Raw genomic sequence first — 20,000 nt, forward strand, 5'->3', positions numbered from 1 at the left:
GGTGGTGGTACAAGAATACTAACTACTACTACTACTACTACTACTACTACTATCACCACCACCACCACCACCACATCTGCAAGGCCACCACAGCACCACCGCCTCACCTTCACGCCACACCGCCCACTCTAACCACCACCACCACCATCACTACCATCACCACTACTGTACTCCTCCTCCTCCTCTTCCAACCTCCTAATCTCTCCCTATCTCCCCTCTTCCACACTCCTTCCCTCCACTCCTCCTCCTCCTCCTCCTCCTCCTCCAAACATTATTCTTTTCTCTTTCCTACCTTATTAGTGTCTTCCCGCTTCCTCTCTCTCTCTCTCTCTCTCTCTCTCTCTCTCTCTCTCTCTCTCTCTCTCTCTCTCTCTCTCTCTCTCTCTCTCTCTCTCTTCTCCCGTCCCTTCCTTCATTTTTCCCTCACTCCTGAGTTTCCTCCTTTCCTCCCTCGCGGCTCATTCATAAATTACACCTCCTCCTCCTCCTCCTCCTCCTCCTCCTCCTCCTCCTCCTCCTCCTCCTCCTCCTCCTCTCCTACTCCTCTTCCTTGTATTTAAAGCCCAGTCAGCATGAAGTCAGTAAGTTCCCATACGTCTCTCTCTCTCTCTCTCTCTCTCTCTCTCTCTCTCTCTCTCTCTCTCTCTCTCTCTCTCTCTCTCTCTCTCAAAAGTTACGGTCGTGAGGTGACATTTTATCGTAACTGACAGTGTCGATAACAATTTTATAACACACACACACACACACACACACACACACACACACACACACACACACACACACACACACACACACACACACACACCTGTATGAATAATAAATAGACCTTAATTGACAAGTTATAGCTAAAAGGATTAAGGTTCACCTGTCACTCTACATCCATGGAACATCCACCTGTGTTGTCACGATCACGCAGGTAAGGGAGGGAGGGAGCGGGGAGCGTGAGGTGACGGTAAATGAATGGGATTAATGGCAAAACTGACCGTATGAGTTGATTATGAGAATATTGTCTATCTATCTATCTATCTATCTATCTATCTATCTATAAACTCAGGTGCAGTAGGTGAGGTGATGGTGAGTGGGTGGGTTTAATGGTGAAATTGGTGTTGGTGCAGTGTGTGTGTTTGTCTGTCTATGTATCTGTTTCTCACTGTTCCTGCCTGGCTTTCTGTTAGTCTGTCTGTGTATCTTTGCGCATGTATATACTCATCTATCTGTCCATCTATCCGTCTGTCTGTCTATATTTAGCTATTTTTTGTCTATCAATTTATCTATTTATCTATGTATCTATCTGTATTTTCCTCTTCCTAAACATAAAAAACGTATGCATATATGTATGTATGTATGTATGTATGTATGTATGTATGTATGTATCTATCTATCTATTTTAGCTATCTATCTATCCCTCCGTCACGCAATAAATATACTGGTAGTTGAGTTAATTAATCCAGCAAAAACAATGATAAAAATATATACAGTTGATATCAAAATGTCAATCCATGTTGTATGTCTATAATTTCCGTAGTTTGATAAATACGCTCGTAACTCTTAGCTCAAAAATATTCAGTGACAAGCAAACTAATAAATACTGTACACTACTATAATAATACTATACTACTACTGTACAATATGAATATCATAAAATACTTTTCTGAGTGTCTATGGATTCATGTAAGACAAACTACCCGTGTGAGTTCCATGCAAGACAAAGAAATACAGAATAGGATCGTAAGGAGTGTTCCATGAAAGGCGAAGAAAATCACTGGATCATAGCAAGTGTATAATAATGCAAGACAGAAATCCAGCACAATAGAATAAAATAATAAAGAGTAAAATAACAAAGAGGAAGAAAAAGGGTGTTTCAAAAGTGTTTCAGACAAAAATAAAAATTGTACCATGATATACAAACAAATACACAGCAAGATTAAGTTAACAGCTTCCTCTCAGGTAACACAGGTGAAGCAATTAAAGTAATAACAAACTTCATACACTCTTTTTTTCATTATATCACTAACAAAAAATACAATTGATATTACTACAGCTTTTCAACGAATACGCCTCGTCAGTGATAAATGTACTTTCCACTTTATTTTCATATTTCATGCAGGGAATATACGAAAGGCAATGTATATGAAAGAAAGCACTTGATAATAAAACGAAAAATAATGGGAAAAAAACAAAATTACTCGCAAAACTAAGACTTTATAATCAAAAGTTTCATTGTTATCATTTTTTATCTTGTTTTCATGACGCATTTAGAGAGAGAGAGAGAGAGAGAGAGAGAGAGAGAGAGAGAGAGAGAGAGAGAGAGAGAGAGAGAGAGAGAGAGAGAGAGAGAGAGAGAGAGAGAGAGAGAGAGAGAGAGATCGCGTGTCAGACAGGTGTTTGTGGCTAATTCAAGTTTTTTCTCAAGATTATGAAAAGAAAGGAAAAGAACAAACCCTTCGTATTATCATATTTCATTTTATTTTCCGCACACCAAGAGAGAGAGAGAGAGAGAGAGAGAGAGAGAGAGAGAGAGAGAGAGAGAGAGAGAGAGAGAGAGAGAGAGAGAGAGAGAGAGAGGTTCAATGAGACGTGATATGATTTATGTTCGTTAAAACTTTGAAGGAGGAAGGCGCGAAGTGATGAAGCGAAGAGGAAGAAGAATAAGAAGAAGAGGAGGAGGAAGAGGAGGAGGAGGAGGAGGAGGGTCGACTGAAAAACATGAATTAGAACAAGAAAGTGAAGAAAAATAATGATGAAAAGAAGAAGAAGAAGAAGAAAAAGAAAAAGAAGAAGAAGAAGAAGAAGAAGAAGAAGAAGAAGAAGAAGAAGAAGAAGAAGAAGAAGTCATGATGATGATGACAAAATAATGACAAAAAACATAATCGTTCGCTGTCATCATCAACAACACCAACAAAAACAAAGAAGAAGAAGAAGAAGAAGAAGAAGAAGAAGAAGAAGAAGAAGAAGAAGAAGAAGAAGAAGAAGAAGAAGAAGAAGAAGAAGAAGAAGAAGAAGAAGAAGAAGAAGAAGAAGAAGAAACACGCCGAAAAATACGAGAAGGAAGAAAAGAAGGAAGACGTGGAAAGAAAACAAGAAAGAAGAAACAAAGAAAAGTCTGAAGAAAGAAAATGAAGGAAGGAAGGAAAGAAGAAAATAGTAAAATGTAGAAAATAAAAATTACGGAGAACTACAAAAAGGAAAAATACAAAAAAAATTAGCGGAAGGGAAAGAAAACAAGGAGGAGGAGGAGGAGGAGGAGGAGGAGGAGGAGGAGGAGGAGGAGGAGGAGGAGGAGGAGGAGGAGGAGGAGGAGGAGGAGGAAGGAAGAAAGGAAGGAATCACGGACACTGCCCACGCCGGACATAAACACACACACACACACACATAAGCCACCCAATCACGAACAAACGAACGAACCAGAACATGAACATAAAAAATAATAAAGAAGGGAAAGAAGAGAGAATGAGAATAATGGAAGGAAGAAAATAATACATGAAATAAGAGTAACTTCCTTCGAGACAGAAAATGGAGGAGAGGAAATGGTGAGGAAACGGAGGAGGAGGAGGAGGAGGAGGAGGAGGAGGAGGAGGAAGAAGAATGTTGGAAGAACGAAAAGTATGAGACTGTCACTCCTCCTCCTCCTCCTCCTCCTCCTCCTCCTCCTCCTCCTCCTCCTCTTAATCTTCATCCTCCTCTTTCACGTCCAGGTAAGTGGTCATGCGCAGAGACAGAGAGAGAGAGAGAGAGAGAGAGAGAGAGAGAGAGAGAGAGAGAGAGAGAGAGAGAGAGAGAGAGAGAGAGAGAGAGAGAGAGAGAGAGAATATGCAAACATCAGCTGAAAATTATCGGTTATAAGCCTCTCTCTCTCTCTCTCTCTCTCTCTCTCTCTCTCTCTCTCTCTCTCTCTCTCTCTCTCTCTCTCTCTCTCTCTCTCTCTTTCAGGACACAAAAAAATAGCCATTGTTGTTATGTTCCAGTAACCTTTCCCACCCTTGCATTGTTCCCCGACACACACAACTGGTTTCCTCCTGACCAGAACTAAATTAATTACTTTTATTTGCAGGTACGGTAATTAGTTTTGCAATAATAATGTATGCAGTAGCAGAACCGCTACAAATAAATAAGTGTAATATAAAATAGTGCCAAGTGAATACTGATCCCAAACTAAGTTAATTACCTTCATTTGCAGCTACAAAATAATTACTCTAACAAAAATTATATGTGCAGTAGTAGTAGTAGTAGTAGTAGTAGTAGTAGTAGTAGTAGTAGTAGTAGTAGTAGTAGTAGTAGTAGTAGTGGAAATATTACAAAAATGGTTAATAAATATAATATAAAATAGTACTAGGTGAATATTGACCCCCAAACTAAATTAATTACCTTTTATTTGCAATTAAAGTAACTACCCTTGAAAATAAAAATGGTAGAAAATTACGAAAAATAATATATATATGATATATGATAAAATAGAGAGTGAACAGAAGAATTAATGGACTAAAATAATATTAGCGAATATACCATACTGAATCAGGAGAATAGAAGAATAAGAAAATACATGTTGTTGTAGAAAAGTTACAAAAATAGCCATTATGTGAGCTGTGGTAAATGAAAGGAAGAATTGGTGTGATGAAAGGAATAAACACGAGACTAACGAATAAAGGAAGCAAAGTCGGTAGAAATTAAAGAAAGAAATACATGAAATAAGGAAAAGAATAAGAAAAATGTAGGAATTCATTCAGAAAACATGGAGAAATCAACTAATACATAAAGAAAGAAAGAAAGAAAGAAAGGACGAGAAAATAAAATAAAAAGAAAGAAGGAAAGGACGAGAAAAGAAAAGAAAGAAATAAAGAAAAAAAGAAAAAAAGAAAGAAAGATCATCATCGTTATAAGAAGAACAATAAGAACAAGAAGAACAAGAACAAGAAGACGATGAAGAAGCAAAACAAAACAAAATAGCAACAACAACAACAACAACAACAATACTTCCCCTCCTTCCCCTCCCCTCCTCCTCCTCTCCTCCCCTACCCCTCCCCTCTCCCTCCCGGCCCCCTCCCCACCGATGACTTGCAGGTGAGGGGGATCAGGTGGCTTACGTAACGCCACCTGATCCCTTGCTAATCCACATCAATATTGCGCCACCCCACCTGCTAAATATTGTTACTTGAGGAATATCACTTGCATTACCACAACAATTGATTAAATGGGATGGGCGTATCTAATTCTCTCTCTCTCTCTCTCTCTCTCTCTCTCTCTCTCTCTCTCTCTCTCTCTCTCTCTCTCTCTCTCTCTCTCTCTCTCTCTCTCTCTCTCTTAAAGGTATCATTGCGTCATGAAAACAAGATAAAAATAATAATAATAATGAAACTTTTTTATTATAAAGTTTGAATTTTATAAGTAATTTTGTTCTTTTCATTATTCTTCGTTTTTTTTTTTTTTACCAAGTGCTTTCTTTTGTACACATTGTCTTTTATACATTCCCTGCATGAAATATGAAAATAAACTGGAAAAATACATTTATCACTGACGAAGCGTACTCATTGGAAAGCTGTACTTGTTCTCCTTTGCCGAGAATCCTTGGTGGAGAATATCACATTTATTACAGATACAGATTAATCTATTCCGTTATCTATCTATCAATTCATTTATTTTCTTTCCTCTTTCTCTTTCTAAAACGTAAGGTAAATTAATTCCCTTTATATTTCTTCTCTCTCCTTACAAAATCTATAGTAATATCATCTCATTTATTTATTTATTTATTTATCATCATTTACTGAGTATTCTTATGGGGAATATTGCATTTATTACCAAAATAACTGATAAGGAAGGGGTGTGTTAAATATTACTCTTTTTTTAGTATTCTTATCGAGGAATATCACAAGTATTACCACAATTAATAAAGGGATAGGTCTATGTAATATCCTTACTTGAATATTTCTATTGGGGAATACTACATTTATTACAACAATTGATAAGGGATGGCTGTGTTAAATATTCCTTTTTTTAGTATTTTATTGATTAATATTACTTTTATTGCCACAGTTGATAAGGGATGGATGTGTTTTAATAAATGTTCCTTTTTTTAGTATTTTTTTATTGATTAATATTCCCTTTATTACCACAACAACTGATACGAGATGGATGTGTCAAAATATTCCTCTTTTTAGTATTCCTCCAGATTAATATTACTTTCATTACCACAACTGATAAGGGATGGCTGTTTTAAATATACCTCTTTTTAGTATTATTTAGTATTATAGCATTTATAGCAGTATATTGCTTTTATTACCACAACTGATAAGGGATGGCTGTTTTAAATATACGAGTACCTCTTTTTAGTATTATTTAGTAGTATAGCATTTTTAGCAGTATATTGCTTTTATTACCACAACAATTGATAAGGGATGGATGTGTTAAGATATTCCTCTAGTTAGTATTATTTAGTATTATAGCATTTATAGCAGTATATTACTTTCATTACCACAACAACTGATAAGGGATGGCTGTTTTAAATATTCCTCTCTTTAGTATTCTTATTCAGCATTCCTCCTCCCACACAAACTCACTTCAGAGGAGGATTACAAAGGGCTTCAAGTAATAATTTAGTCTCCTCTGCCTTAATCTTCCTCGTATCACAGTTAATAGCCGTCCTCCCTCCCTAATGTCCCTCTTCCTTGCAGCTTCAGCGCCTTCAGGAGAGCTGGATTAATTTTCAGTTTCGTCTCTTTATTTTCTTCTTATTATTATTTATTAATTTTTATTCTTCAAGATTTTGTGACGTATTCTTGTTTTTCTTGTTCTTGTTTTGTTTAGTTTTTGTTGTTTCTTTTTCTTTTTTCTTATTATTTTCTTTTTCTTCCTCTTCTTCACCTTCTCCTTCTACTTATCCTCTTTCTCCTTCTCTTCTTCTTCTTCTTCTTCTTCTTCTTCTTCTTCTTCTTCTTCTTCTAAGGCAGTTTAATAACGCAATCTTGTTTTTCTTGCTTTTGTTCTTGTTCTTTTCTTCTTTTCGTCTTCCTCCACCTTCTTTTCTTTTTCCTCTTTATCTTATTCTTCAGTTTTTCTTCACGATTTAGTAATGTATTCTTTAAATTCTTCACCTTCTCCCTTTTCTCCTCCCCCTTCCTCTTTCTCCTTCTCCTCCTCCTCCTCCTCCTCCTCCTATTTTTGTAAGGGTGTTAAGACTCACATTATCTTCTCTTACCTTTTCTTCCTCCTTCATTGCACTTAATATGCCACAAAAGGAGAACTTCGCGGAAATAAGCAAGAGGAATCAGTCAGTCCGTCAGAGAGAGAGAGAGAGAGAGAGAGAGAGAGAGAGAGAGAGAGAGAGAGAGAGAGAGAGAGAGAGAGAGAGAGAGAGCCACTAGTTATTCCTTCACTGCAATCTGACACGTTTCCTTAACCATTACCCAGTGTGAGGCATTTCTTCTTGTTCCACAGCCACCTTTAAACAGAATACTGTGTAGACAATGCAAAATCTATCCCTGTAATTCCTTTCTTTCTTGTAGATGCTTAGAAAAGTTTCATGCACTGTTTTTAGTGTCGAGACTTGTTGCATGTCGCAGGGGAAAGGGTTATTAAAGAGAGATAAATGGTCAGAGTAAAATATTGCAGTTTAAAAAATGATAATGATGTTGTGGAAGGAATACTAATTAGTTATGGAGAAGTTATCCACACAAAAGAACAATTATTCATAGTTATAGAGATCATTTGTCATTAAAGACCACAGTTAAAGAGATGGTTAGCATAAAGGATCATAGTTAAAGAGTAATTAGTCATTAAAGAAGAAATAATTACACATACTTAAAGATGTATTAGCCAAAGCTAAAAAGTGATTAGCCATTAGGAGGAAAAGTTATTCATACCTAAAAGACAAGTAATTAGTTAAAGAGTAATTAATCGCAGTCAAAGAGTAGTTAGCCTTTTAATATAAGCAATGAGTCATCACTTATAAAGAAGACCAAATCAGTTAAAGGGGAATATTTTCTTACAATTAAGCAACAAAATTTAGTCACAAAGGTTCAGAAATAAAGTCAAACATTTATGGCTCTCTTTACTTTCTCTCTTTTTTTCTCTCTCTCCTTTACGAGAGGCGCCGTGAACCATTTCTTTCTCCTTCATGTTTGTTCCGCCATAACTTCCTCTTTAAAAATACCATTCATTAAAGCAAAAGTCAAAAGGGTTTGTTTTCGTGTATGACTTGCTTGCTCTCTCTCTCTCTCTCTCTCTCTCTCTCTCTCTCTCTCTCTCTCTCTCTCTCTCTCTCTCTCTCTCTCTCTCTCTCTCTCTCTCTCTGGACAAAAATGATTCAGAGAATACGAATAAACGTTTCAATTAAAGTGATGGAGTGTGTGTGTGTGTGTGTGTGTGTGTGTGTGTGTGTGTGTGTGTGTGTGTGTGTGTGTGTGTGTGTGTGTGTGTGTGTGTGTGTGTGTGTGTGTGTGTGTGTGTGTGTGTGTCTGACCTTTCCTGTCACTCTTATTGCACAAAAAGACGGACACACACACACACACACACACACACACACACACACACACACACACACACACACACACACACACACACACACACACACACAGTCTCTTTAACGCATTTTTTTCAGCTTTGCATTTCACAATACTTTCATTCATTCTTATTCATTAATACATTTCATCTCTTACGTTCACTTTTATTTATTTATTTAGTCACTTTCACACTCATTACAAATTCTGTTTTTCTATTATTCTTATTCCTTGTCCTTTCTCTTCCTTTCATTATCTTGTACATTATAAAACTCATTATTTTTCCGGTTATTTTTTCTTTTCATTATTCCATTTCGTTTTGCGCTCAATTTTTTTTTATTATTGTTATTGATATTACTACTACTACTACTACTACTACTACTACTACTACTACTACTAATAATAATAATAATAATAATAATAATAATAATAATAATAATAATAATAATAATAATAATAACTGAATGAAACGGCAGTCAGCAAAAGAAAAGAAAAGTAAAGAATAGAAAAGAAAAAAGAAAACAAAGACGAAGGATCATAATGTGTTTTTGTCAAGAATCATTCCAATACTCGTAAAAAGCAACAATACATTCAACAATAAAAACAAACAAGTACAATAAAAAAAAATAAAAAACAAAGAAACAAAGAAACACAAATAAACAAACATAAAATAAATAAATCACGAAAAAAAGTAAGAAAAAATGTTAAAAAAAAATACAGTTGAAGGACAAAGAACAGGTAAGTGTACAGACGAAGACAAAGAGAGACAGAGCAAGATTACAGTGAACCCTCCCTCCCCCTCCCACTCAGTAATACGCTTAGCAGAGTGATCTCCAAGTCTTTACCGCAGGGGAGGAAAATCAGAACGTGCTGGTAAAGAAAATCATCTCTTTCTTCTAGTTTATTATCTCTCACGAGGGGCATTTGGTGAGAATTCCTCATAGTTTCGTGTTTAGCCCATCTAGCTTAAATTCCCAACTGCTGGTGAAGAAAATCGTCTCTTTCTGCTCATTTATTATCATTCACGAGGGGCATTTGGTGAGAATTCCTTGGAGTTTTGCGTGTTTAGCCCATCTAGCTTAAATTCCCAACTGCTGGTGAAGAAAATCGTCTCTTTCTGCTCACTTATTTGGTGAGAATTCCCTGTAGTTTTGTGTGTTTACTCCATATGGTTTAAAATCTCTAGTACTTTTAACCTCATTCTGTTTCTCTACCTTTCATTGATCTAAAAACACACTCCTTATAATTTTGTGTATGCTCCATCTATCTTAACCCTTTCACCGCTATCTGCCATATCCTTCCTTTATCAGTGACTAGTTTGGGGCATCTTTTGTTCTACAGCCACTTCCAAACATTGTACTAGCTAAAAATTTCAAAATATGCTTCATTTTCATCCTCGTCTCTCTCGTAGGTGCTTATAAGACTCCATATGTTGCTTTTACTGTTCACAATTGGGGTGCATTGCAGAGGAAGGGTTAAAATATAGGTATTTTCTACATTGTTTTGTTTTTCCACCTTTCATTGATCTAAAAATCACACAACTTATAATTCTGTGTGTACTATATCTGGTTCTCATTATATGTTAGTCTACATGATTGTTTTTTTTTTTTTTCTTCTCTCTGCTTTCTGTGTTTTAATGCTTTGCCCTTCTTATTCCTTTTTATTTTAATGCAAGTGGGAACTTTGACGTATTACAACAAAAGAAATATGAAGATACCTGTAGATTTAACCCTTTCAGTGCTAGTTATTTTTTCCTAATAATCCCCTTAGCATTTTTCAGGCATATTTTTTGTAAAAGAGTATATCAATTAATTTTGTAGCGTAGAAAATAGAAAACGAATCCCTTGTTTTTTTTTTTCTGAATATGCCTATGGAAAGTATACTCCAATGCTGCTTTGAATGTTACCTAAAACAGTGAATGAGTTAAATAAGACAAACAGATTAGAACCCTTTTTCTATTCATCTGTTCATTTTATTTATTTATTTATTTATTTTATTTATAATATTTTTTTACATCACAATTTGAAAACACCAGTACTTCCCTTCCCTTCCCTTCCCTTCCCTTGAGAGCAAAAGAGCAAAACACCACTAGACTCGAGACACTCCTGAGGGTTAGAGGAGATCTGGTCCCCTCTGAGTGGCGCCGTTACGAGGAACATCACCGCCTTCACGGGCACCAAACGTCCCGGGGAGCTACCTGTGAATCGCTACCTGGGTGCGGAGGCTGCGGAGGTTACCTGGGTCACCTCGGTGGCTCTTTAATTTAAGGGGAAGATGAGGAGAGGAAGAGGACGAGGAGCAGAGAGAAAGAGGATTTTTAAATAACCTTATCTGATTAAAAAAGAAAAAAATAGAGAGAGAGAGAGAGAGAGAGAGAGAGAGAGAGAGAGAGAGAGAGAGAGAGAGAGAGAGAGAGAGAGAGAGAGAGAGAGAGAGAGAGAGAGAGAGAGAGAGAGAATTAATAAAAAAAATGGTGTGTAGAGAAAGAGGAAGAGAACAAGAATGAGGAAGACGATAACAACGTAGGTGAATAATAATGAATCAATAGAAGAAATAAGCGAGGAATGGAAGGTAGAAGGGGAGGAATGAAGGGTTGACAATTGATAAAGAATGAGAGAACAGAGGTAGACGGGGAGGAAGAGTACAAAAAGGAGGCGATAATAATGAGATGAATGAAGGAAGGAAGAATGAAGGCAGACGGGGAACAAGGAAGAATAAACAAAGGAAAGTGATAATTACAAGAATGAGATTGAAGATAAAACGAAAACAAGAACAAGAACAAGGACGAAAAAGAGAATGAAACAAAAAGAACAATAAATCTCTTCCTCCTCCTCTTCCTCTTCCTCCTCCTCCTCCTCCTCCTCCCGTGCCATCCTGAGCAATAAAAGTAAAGCCAAAAAAGTCAATAAAACAATATCCACACCTGTCAGCGCAGCGTTACAATCCACACCTGCGTTTCCACTCTCGCCTTTATCCGGGCCTAAAAAAAAAAAAAAGAAAGAAAAGAAAAAACTGCAGGTGAATCTTTTTTAAATATAGTTTCCATATTCGTATTTCTTTTATTTTATTTACTTTGCTTTTTTTTTAATAACTTCCCTTTGTGTAGGTTTTCAGGGACAATGTTATCTGTTATTACTATCATTATCATCATCACCATCAGTATTTTCTCTTCATTCATAGCCACACCACCACCATTATTAGCATTATTATTATCTTTTTCCCTTCACTTCCTCTTAAACACCACCACCACTACCAGCAGTATCATCATCATCATCATTACTGTTTCCTTCTTTTCCTCTTAACCATCCTTACCACCACCTTAACAATCACCACCACCACCACCACCAAAATTATACACACCTCTCCCACCTCTCTCCACAACAACTGCTCCTCCACTACACATCCACTCTCCCGATATTCACCACTCACCACTCCACATCCTCCCTTCATCACCCCCTTCATCTACTCAACCCTTCACCACTTCCTCCTCCTCCCTTCTTCCCTTTGTCCCTTCACCCCCTCAACCACCTGCATCCATCGACACGCCCCCCTCTCCAACTTCACCTCCTCATCCGCCTCCCTTCACCCCCTCCCCTCATCCCTTCGTGCCCTAATCGTACCGGTGACCCTCGCCTTGAAAGGTCAACTCGGTCTTGTGCCTTATGTAACCTCCGACATGGGCACCTGTGTCTACTCCTCCTGCTGTTGTTGTTGTTGTTGGTGTTGGTGTTGGTGGTGGTGGTGGTGGTGGTGATGGTGTTGTTGTTGTTGTTGTTGTTGTTGTTGTTGTTGTTGTTGTTGTTGTTGTTGTTGTCGTTGTTGTTGCTGCTGCTCTTCTTCTTTCCCCTGTTTTTTGTTGTTGTTGTTGTTGTTGTTCTGTTTCCTGTTAGTTTGTGGAAGAGGTGTGTGAGTATGTTTGTTTGTTTGTTTGTTTGATTTTAACCTTTCCATTGTATGATTTTTCTACTTGCTTCTGCTTTCGTTGTTTTCTTGTTTTCTTTTTATTTTCTTCTTCTATAATTTACAGAAAAAAGTTCAATTTTATCTATTTACTTTTTATTTGTTCTTTCGCAACTTTTCTGTTTTAAAGTTCTCATTTTCCCTTCGATTTTTTTTCCTTCTTCTTTCTCCTCCTCCTCCTCCTCCTCCTCCTTCTCCTTCTCCTCCTTCTCCTCCTCCTTCTGTTATACTGTCTTATCTTTTTACTAAATAGTTTGTAAGAATAAGTTTATCAACAGCCACGAAAAAGTTTTAGAAGGTTGTTTTGATAGCATGTATAATCCTCCTTCTCCTCCTCCTCCTCCTCCTCCTCCTCCTCCTCCTCCTCCTCCTCCTCCTGTTGGTTTACGGAAGAAGTGTTTTCCATTCTTTTCTCGACATTTTTACTATATAAAAAGATTTCGATACATATTCCTCCACCACCACCACCACCACCACCACCACCACCACACCTCCTTCTCCTACCTTCCCCCTCAGCTTCAGGTACGCTAATCCTCACAACACCAGGTGCGCCAATCCTCTCAGCGCCACACACACACACATACACACACCCGCTACACACCTGCAGCTGAGATCCGCCCGCCAGACGCATGTGTGGACCGGTCACTTCTGGAAAAAACAAAAACAGGAAAAAATGTTACGTTTTGTTCTTTACGTTGTTGAGGAGACGTAAATAAAAGATGGATAGATATGTAGGTGATTGTGTGGTGTAGATAAAGAAAGAAAGAAAGAAAAAGAAGGAACGAAAGAAAGAAAGAAAGAAATTAACATATAAAACTAAAACATCAAATAAAGAATAAGGAATATAATGAAATGAAACTTTTAAATAAATAAATCGATAAATAACAATAGTAATGAGAGACGAAGAAAAAATAAGAAATAAAAGGAAGAAGAACGAGAACAAGAACAAGAACAGGAACCAAAAAAAAGAACAAGAACAACAAGAAAGAGAACAAGAAGAAAGACAAAGAAAAAAAGGAAATTAGTTTATTTCACGTTCCTTGGCAAAGCAGATACACAATATAGAAGTGAATACAAAAATGTGTTTGAAAAGATTTAGTTGCTGTAAAGGATAAAAGAAAATGTATCAAAATAGAAATACTAGAAATACAAAGAAAAATATCTTCATCACTCTTGACGTATAAATGCACAATGAATAAATGAATAAATAAAATAAATAAATAAATAAATCTGTACAGTCATAATGCAGAACAGCAGAAAATAAACGAATAGAACATATACGAAGGTAAGAATGATTGCAAAACAAGACAATAAAAATAAAACAAAACAAAAATCAGGTATTCTTGACAAAATTAAATAAATAAATAGATGAACAAGTAAATGCATGCGATACTATATTTTTTTTTCTCACATGAAGAAAAACTGAAAAAGGCAAAAAAAAGCATGAACATTATATACAAACAATAAAAATACGCGCAGATACTAAAGAACACAACAACTTTTTTCAAATAGTAATAAAAAAAAAAAGTAAAAATATAAGCTCGGAAATTGTAAAATGAAAAGAAATTGTGGAAAAATAAACCAACAAGAAAAATGAAAGGAAAATATGGGTGAAAAAAATGTGAAACAAAAAATAAACAACAGAAATACATGAAGGTAGTGTTTCAAAAAAGCACAAAAAAAATAAGTTTAAAAAAATGTTAAGTGTTATGAGAGAGAGAGAGAGAGAGAGAGAGAGAGAGAGAGAGAGAGAGAGAGAGAGAGAGAGAGAGAGAGAGAGAGAGAGAGAGAGAGAGAGAGAGAGAGAGAGAGAGAGAGAGAGAGAGAGAGAGAGTAGGTAGAAATGTGGACTTGGGGAAAGTTTTTAATGTACTCGAGGAAAAAAGAGAAAAAGAAAATAACGAAAACTTGCAGAGGTAGATAGATAGTACAGAGATACATACATACATACATACATATACACACGTACATACATACATACATACATAAATAGATTGACTGAGTGATTGACCGACTAAAATAGACAAACAGACAAACCAATCAGCCGCAGAAATAAGAACTGAGAAAGAAAAAAAAAGAAAGAAAGAAAAAAGAAAGAAGGAAGGAAGGAAAATATAAAGGATGAAAAAAATAATGAAAAAAAGGAAAAAAATTACGAATAAAAGGAAGGAAGGAAGGACGGATGGATGCACACACACACACACACACACACACACACACACACACACACACACACACACACACACACACACACACACACACACACACACACACACACATTACTTGTCTCCGAGCAACTCTCTCTCACCAAACTTGTAAACAACATCCTCCTCCTCCTCCTCCTCCTCCTCCTCTTCCTTCACCTAATCCTCCTCTTCCTCCACCTCCTGCTCTTCCTCTTTCTCTACCCAAGCGGCAAATATTAATAACGCCTTAAACTCTCTTTCTCCCTCCTCCTCCTCCTCCTCCTCCTCCTCCTCCACCTTTTCCTCCTCTTTCTCCGCCGCCTCCTCCTCCTTTTCCGCAATAAATTAAACTATCACATAAAATTCATATCTGTGCCATTTAATTTCACGTTTGTTATTGAAGGATACGTTGGTTGGTTGATTGATTAAAGGAGACACAAGACTGGAGTTATGTAAAAGCGAAAAATAAGAAGAAAGAAGAGAAGGGAGTAAAAGGATGCAATACATTATGAATTTAAATCAGAAGGAAAAAAGAGGAAAAAGAACATGAAAACAAAAGAAGGAACACAACAACAGCAACAACAACAAAAGAAAAAGGAAATACAAATAAAGGAACATATAAATAGACAAAGGAATAAGCAAAATATACATGATAAAAGCAAAGGAACGAGGGAAACATGGTAGGTAAGCGCCGATAATTACAGGTATGCCAGGTATCACTCACTTTGTAATTCTCCTGACCAGCCGCACAATTTGGGATATCTTCCGTGACCTCACCTGACTTCACCTTGACCTGACCTAAGCTAACCTCGAACTTTCTTCCTCTATTTCTGACAGAGAAGTTTAGAAGTTTTCCTTTTTCTTATTTCTTATTTTTTTGTTTTTTATTAATTTATTCCTTTCCTTTTTTTTTGACATTATTTTGGTATTCTTCTCCTTCTTCCTCTCCTTTCCTTCCTCCTTTTTACTACTACTACTACTACTACTACTACTACTACTACTACTATTATTATCATTATTATTATTATTATTATTATTATTATTATTATTATTATTATTATTATTATCATTACTATTAGCATTATCATTATTATCACCATTATTATAGAGATGAATGAGGCAGGTAGCCATTAATTAAAGTTTATGAGGAAGATCACCTGTCGTATTAAATTACAAGGCTTTCTCCGTTAATGAGAGAGAGAGAGAGAGAGAGAGAGAGAGAGAGAGAGAGAGAGAGAGAGAGAGAGAGAGAGAGAGAGAGAGAGAGAGAGAGAGAGAGAGAGAGAGAGAGAGAAGGAAACAGAAATGGAAAAAGGAGGAGGAAAAGGAGGAGGAGGAGGAGGAGGAGGAGGAGGAGGAGGAGGAGGAGGAGGAGGAGGAGGAGGAGGAGGAGGAAAGCAACAAGATTAATATGACATCTTTCCTGGCCTCAGATCATTTCTCTCCCCTTCCCCCTTTTTTCCCTCCATTTCCCCCCCCTCTCTCTCTCTCTCTCTCTCTCTCTCTCTCTCTCTCTCTCTCTCTCTCTCTCTCTCTCTCTCTCTCTCTCTCTCATTATCATATTCGTTAACGAGAAAATGAGCGATATAAAAAACCCAATATGAATTTTCTCAAATATCGTAAAGGAAGAAAATATTAGAGAAAATATGAAAAAGATGTGAAGAAATTAATTAAAGGAAAATATAACAGGGAAAAGCTCTCTCTCTCTCTCTCTCTCTCTCTCTCTCTCTCTCTCTCTCTCTCTCTCTCTCTCTCTCTCTCTCTCTCTCTCTCTCTCTCTCTCTCTCGACCCAGAATCGTTTTAAAATGGAGAATCAAGAAAAAAATAAAGAGAAATTGAAGTGTGGCAACTCAACCGCCAATCACGAGCGAGTTTCAGCCTTTAAATAGCCGAGAGAGAGAGAGAGAGAGAGAGAGAGAGAGAGAGAGAGAGAGAGAGAGAGAGAGAGAGAGAGAGAGAGAGAGAGAGAGAGAGAAACAAGTTATTTCCACCAGGTACCATAACAAACTGGTTAAGGTCACGTGAGGAGGCTAATTAATCCCACCAGGTAAATCCCAGGTAACCCAAGAGGGCCTAAATGAGATTACCTGTTAAGAAGTATGTAATTAGGGTGAGAGTTTAATTACATCAGCGCATATTTAAGTAAAGGAAGAGATGGGTGTTGAAAGGAAGGGGAGAGAAGAGGGGGAAGGAGAGGGGAGGGTAAGCAAGAGGAAAGAGGAAAGAAAGATGGAGGAATGGGAAGGAAAAGGAGGAGGAGGAGGAGGAGGAGGAGGAGGAGGAGGAGGAGGAGGAGGAGGAGGAGGAGGAGGAGGAGGAGGAGAGGAAAGGTAAATCAAATAAACACAAGGACGAGGGCGAGGAGAAAAAGAAAGATGAAAAAGGAAGAGGAGGAGAACAATAAGGAGGAGGAGGAATAAAAGGAATACAAAGAAAAAACAAACATCAGCTCTTTAGACCCTTAAAAGACTGTCAGACAACTACTTCTAATTAACTACAGGTAAAAGAGACAGGATGGTAAGACAAAGGAGGAGGGGCACAAAGGAACACAAAGGTATAACAGATAGCAACGACGAAAAAGGAAGATAGACAAGAAATTAAATGAGGAGGAGGAGGAGGAATAAGCTTGTCGCCGGCCACCTGAGAACAGCAAGACAAGTTAGTGGCAGTAATGAGCTGCCTTGCCGCACCTCACTTGTACCACCTGCCGCTCCCCGCCTCACCTGGTCCGCCATGACTGTGATGATAACCTTGCAGCCTCTCACGCCACCACCACCAAAACCATCACCACCATACCACACTTAGTATACCACCACACCATCTCATCACCACACACCACAAACTAACCTAACATCCACCACACAGCCACACACACCACGCCACTACACCACCGCATCACCACACACCACTCCACCACCTCGCTGCCACTCAACCATCCTCTTCTTCCTCTTTTTTCATCCCTATATCGTTTCTTTTTTTCTTTCCTCCATTCTCCACTTTTCTTATCTTCCTCTCTTATCTCATCTCTCATCCCAATTCTTTCCTCCACTCTCGATTTTCTACCTCTTCTTTCCTTTAATCTCCCTCCATTTTTTCCTCTTCCTTCTCTTTCCTGTCACTTTTAACACAAATCATCACTTTTTTTTTTACTTTACTTATGATAGATCAAACACAGTCTATTGCCTTATTTATTTATTATCACTATTATTTTTTTTACTTGTGAAGAATCCTTGACCAGCCTCTTTTAGACAGGAAAACACCACTACCATCACCACCACTGCCACCACAATCAACACCATAATAACACTCCCACCACACCACAATGCCACCACACACACACACACACACACACACACACACCATCCACTCACCCGTCACATCCCTCCCAACACATCCTTCCACATATCCATCTCCACCACTCCACCCCAGACCTCTCTCTCTCTCTCTCTCTCTCTCTCTCTCTCTCTCTCTCTCTCTCTCTCTCTCTCTCTCTCTCTCTCTCTCTCTCTCTCAACCCTCCTATCCTCCCTTCAAACCCATTTCCTCTATCACGCCCCTTCACCCTGCATCACCCTTCCCCCTTCCTTCCCTCCCCTTCCCCTTCCTTCACTTCCTTCACATCCTCCTCCTCCTTCGTTGTTAATTATCTATACAGCTGACTGCTTTAACAACAACAACAACAACAACAACTACTACTACTACTACTACTACTACTACTACTACTACTACTACTACTACTACTACTACTACTACTACTACTAACAATAATAATAATAATAATAATAATAATAATAATAATAATAATAATGCAATTACGACTGCAACAACAACAACAATAACAACAACAACAACCACTACTACTACTACTACTAATATTACTACTACTACTACTACTACTACTACTACTACTACTACTATTAATACTACTACTACTACTACTAATACTACACTAATAAGAACATAAGAACATAAGAAATAAGGGAAGCTGCAAGAAGCGACCAGGCTTACACGTGGCAGTCCCTGTATGAAACACTCCTACCTATTTCCACCTATCATCCCCATCCATAAACTTGTCTAATCTTCTCTTAAAGCTCTCTAGTGTCCTAGCACTAACTACATGATTACTGAGTCCGTTCCACTCATCTACCACTCTATAACAACAACAACAACAACAACAACAACAACGACAACAGCAACAACAACAACAATAACAACAACAACAACAACAACAACAACGATAACAAAAATAATAATAACAAAAACAACAACAATAACAATAATAACAACAACAACATGCAGGTAACGTAAACATCAATACAGTCTCTGGTGAACATTTACAGGTGAGATAATTAGTTTCCCACCCACACCTGCTGAGGAAAAAGCTACCTGTTGTTACCTGGCCAGCAGAGAGCACAGGTAGAAGTTAATTAAGAAGATGAAGGAGAAGAGCTGGAAAGAGTAACCTGACAGAATGAAGAATGGAAATGAGTGAAAGGGATGAAGGAATGAAGGTTTAGGAAAATAAATGAATAATGAAGAGGATACAGGAGGGAAGATGAGAAGAAAAATACTTTGACAGGATGGAGATTAAATGAGAGAAATGAGACATGGATGTAATGAGGAATGAAAGGGAGGGATGAGTCAATGGATGGATGGATGAGTAAATAAGTAAGAACATAAGAAAATAAATAAATAAAATAAGGAAAAAATAAGAAATAAGGCAACAAGATGAAGAGTAAATTAGGAGATAATAAAAAAAGGTTCAAAGAAAAAACGAATGAAAGAAAAACAAAGAAGAAAAACCGACATTTTTTCCACAACTGAACCGAATTGAGAGAGAGAGAGAGAGAGAGAGAGAGAGAGAGAGAGAGAGAGAGAGAGAGAGAGAGAGAGAGAGAGAGAGAGAGAGAGAGAGAGAGAGAGAGAGAGAACCATTAGTCGTGACCTTGAGGCAGATTAATTTCCCGTCAGGTAACACAGGTGGGAAAAAAGGGAGGGGAGGAGACGGAGGAAGAGGAAGGAAGAGGGAAGAAAGGGGGGAAGGTAGGAAATCAGAGCGAAGGAGTGTGAAGGAATGAAGGAAGAGAACTAAAGGGAAAAAACAGTTTGGTGTTCACAGCTTCCGTCCTTCAATCTCTTCTCCTCCTCCTCCTCCTCCTCCTCCTCCTCCCTCATATTTCTTATTCATTTTTTTTATTAACTTTTCCTGGTCTCCTATCTTCATTTGCTTGGTTCTCCTATTTTCTTTTTCTTCTTTTCACTTCATTTTCTTTCCTTTTAATTTATTCTAGTTTATCTTCTTTACCTCTTCTTTTTCCGTCCTTCCCTCCTCTTTCGTTTGTTCCCGCCATATTTTTTTTCCCT

The 20,000-nt window shown here is 37.6% G+C and overlaps 1 protein-coding gene across 5 annotated transcripts in view; it reads right to left on the minus strand.

The window, feature by feature from the left end:
- The window catches only part of LOC135111413 (adenomatous polyposis coli protein-like), a 364,965-nt gene that overhangs the window by 292,702 nt on the left and 52,263 nt on the right, over positions 1 to 20,000 (minus strand). For all 5 annotated transcript variants that reach the window (XM_064024672.1, XM_064024675.1, XM_064024678.1 and 2 more), the window contains exon 2: positions 13,051 to 13,097. The gene's annotated coding sequence lies outside the window, so the exon portion shown is untranslated. The remainder of the gene's footprint in view (positions 1 to 13,050; positions 13,098 to 20,000) is intronic.

Source organism: Scylla paramamosain, chromosome 22, assembly GCF_035594125.1.
Source record: "Scylla paramamosain isolate STU-SP2022 chromosome 22, ASM3559412v1, whole genome shotgun sequence".
In the NCBI taxonomy this organism is placed as follows: Eukaryota; Metazoa; Arthropoda; class Malacostraca; order Decapoda; family Portunidae; genus Scylla; species Scylla paramamosain.